Below are 2,385 nucleotides of genomic sequence, written 5' to 3'. Positions count from 1 at the left end.
AGAGGTTTTGAGTTTAGAAGAATACAAGATGAACATAACAATGAGTTTCATGCCATTTTAATGTTAGGCGTGAAGCCAACCAAGCTGCTCATTATTTAGCTAAATATGCTCTTAAGAATTCAGATTGCATATGGATCGAAAAAACTCCGTCTTGTATTTCTGCAGTCTTGGCATTTGATTTGTTGCCAGACCTTTGTTAATGAAATTGTCTTTAACGTAAAAAAAAAAACGTATTTGAATAAACATTTTTTGTTTGTTGAAGGAAGAAGCGATGATGAAAATATGAAGATAATGATGTAGATGATTATGTGTTCATAATTTTATGGGTTTGTTTATTTTTAATAAAAAATATTCTAAAAAAAATAAGATTATCTTATGTGGCTTACCAATTCCTCATTTTTGCATAAAAATTTTAGAAATAGATTTACTTGTACATATTTTAAAAGCTAAATGACTTAAATGTGAATAAAATAAAAATAAAAGACTAAGTGTTATAAATGAACAAGATAAAAAACCTCATATAATTTTGCAAAAAAAAAAAACACAATTATACTAACATAAGTTTTTCTCGTCCTACTACTTCATCTCCTTGAAGTTTTTCACTAATCCTCTCACGCCGCCTTTGAAACCGCCCTGGATCAGATTCCATTGGTTCATCTTCTTCTCTCTCGTAAGGACTCACAGCTATTTGCTCAAGTTTGTGGGCATATTTTAGAACATTCGTAACAAACTCAATTTCAAACCAATTGCCAACACAACCTTCAAATTCAATTACTTTTAGCTCATCATGAGAGAATCCTTCAATATCCCTACTATCTTTCTGATTTTCAAAGAGCCTTGGATGTACAACCTGAAGAGAAGAGAAGAAAAGAAAAAGGTTAGATATGGATAGATGATGAGTGGCCAAATGAATGTAAGAATGTCTAAATTTTTGTGGTTATTTATGAAGCCATGGATAAAAAATAAGAAAGAAAATCAATGAAGAAAGTAAAGCAGTATGAGTTTCAAACTTGTTTACTCACCCTGAACGAAAGTTTTTGCAAAAGAGGAGAAGCTTGAAGAATGTTTAAAATCCACAAAAGATCGTAATCATCATCACTTAAAGCGTGCCAAGACAAATAGATGATGAAGTCTAATTGTTTAAGATGTTTGAGTGGTTGAGTTATTTTCAAGGAAGTTGTGATCTGGACAAAGACATAGAAGATTCAAACTATAATTAAAAAAAAAAAGGAATGTAAATAAAAAAAACTCACTCTTCTAACACACTAACCATCATATATACTGCAAAATGCATAATCTCAATCTCAGGAAAGGTTGCACAAAGATCAAATGAATTAAGATCTTCTATGGTTGAAATGGCGAAGTCGATGCTCTTCAATACAGGGGTATTGATGTTCAAGATATAAAAACCATCTCCATCATACTCCAATGAAGTGAGATTAACACAGTCCACTAACATTAATTTTAAATCCGTCATGATATTGTTGGATGCCTTATAGCAACTTGTAACCTTGAGATGACATAAAGATGAACTTACTATCTTTGGTGTTGATGATTTGAACTTACAAGAAGCTAAGTAGAGCTCTTCAAGTAGTAGACAATTAGATAACAAACTTTCTATGAGCATTTCATCCACTTCTACTTTTCTTAGTGAAAGAGATATCAAATTCTTGAATGGAATAAAGTCACAATTGGTTGGATTGCAAACAATACAACATTCAAGACGTAGATGTTTTAGAGCAGAAGCAGCAGTCTCTAAATAAGTCAACGACAAATTTGTAATGTTTGCTTGGATCTGGGTGAGGATTAGGGTGAGCTAGATAAGGCTCTCCAAGAAAGAGTAAATTGATCCTTCCAACTCCCCTTGCAATTGCAAAACTTATCCATTGATCAATAGTGTTGCTTTGTTCACAATTTAAATAGAAGCTCACTAGGAAAGAATTGATCATTGTGCCAGGAAAATTCTTGACAAATTGATCTACTCGTTTTACAAATTCATCCCTAGTCTTATACAAATCGATACATCTATCAACAGAAAAGCGACTAGTGACATCAATGAGATACCCAGTTTCTTGTAGTTCCTTCTCGCTGCTTCCAAGCACATTGAAGACATCAAAGTAGAGATCTCTCCTTGAACCCCAAAGGTTGTACCACCTTTTAGACAGTATCCTGGATTAATCTTTCATGGATAATGTTGTGAGCATATCACACAAGATGTCGTCAGGCAAATCACTAATGCGATCATCCATTTTATAGTCCAAAATAGTCACAACTCACAATTCTGATGCACCTGCTCTAAAAAAATAAAAAAATAAATTCTCGATCCACCTGAAATAAGTTTAATAATAATTTTCGTAACTCTGCCAATTATTCGAAATAATTGCA

General features: G+C 32.6%; 1 pseudogene across 1 annotated transcript; it reads right to left on the bottom strand.

Moving 5' to 3' along the window:
* Positions 1-469: 469 nt before the first annotated feature.
* Positions 470-2,385, bottom strand: LOC146911608 (F-box/FBD/LRR-repeat protein At1g13570-like; annotated as a pseudogene). The gene is made up of 3 exons (XR_015018735.1): positions 1,271-2,385; positions 1,023-1,184; positions 470-850 (listed from the first exon to the last, which is right to left on the bottom strand). The product of XR_015018735.1 is annotated as an F-box/FBD/LRR-repeat protein At1g13570-like (transcript).

This window comes from Medicago sativa, chromosome 7, assembly GCF_051527215.1.
Source record: "Medicago sativa cultivar Bolivia chromosome 7, Bolivia_mono, whole genome shotgun sequence".
Taxonomy (NCBI): Eukaryota; Viridiplantae; Streptophyta; class Magnoliopsida; order Fabales; family Fabaceae; genus Medicago; species Medicago sativa.
Note: the sequence above shows the minus strand (reverse complement) of the source record. Positions and strands in the feature narration are given on the sequence as shown.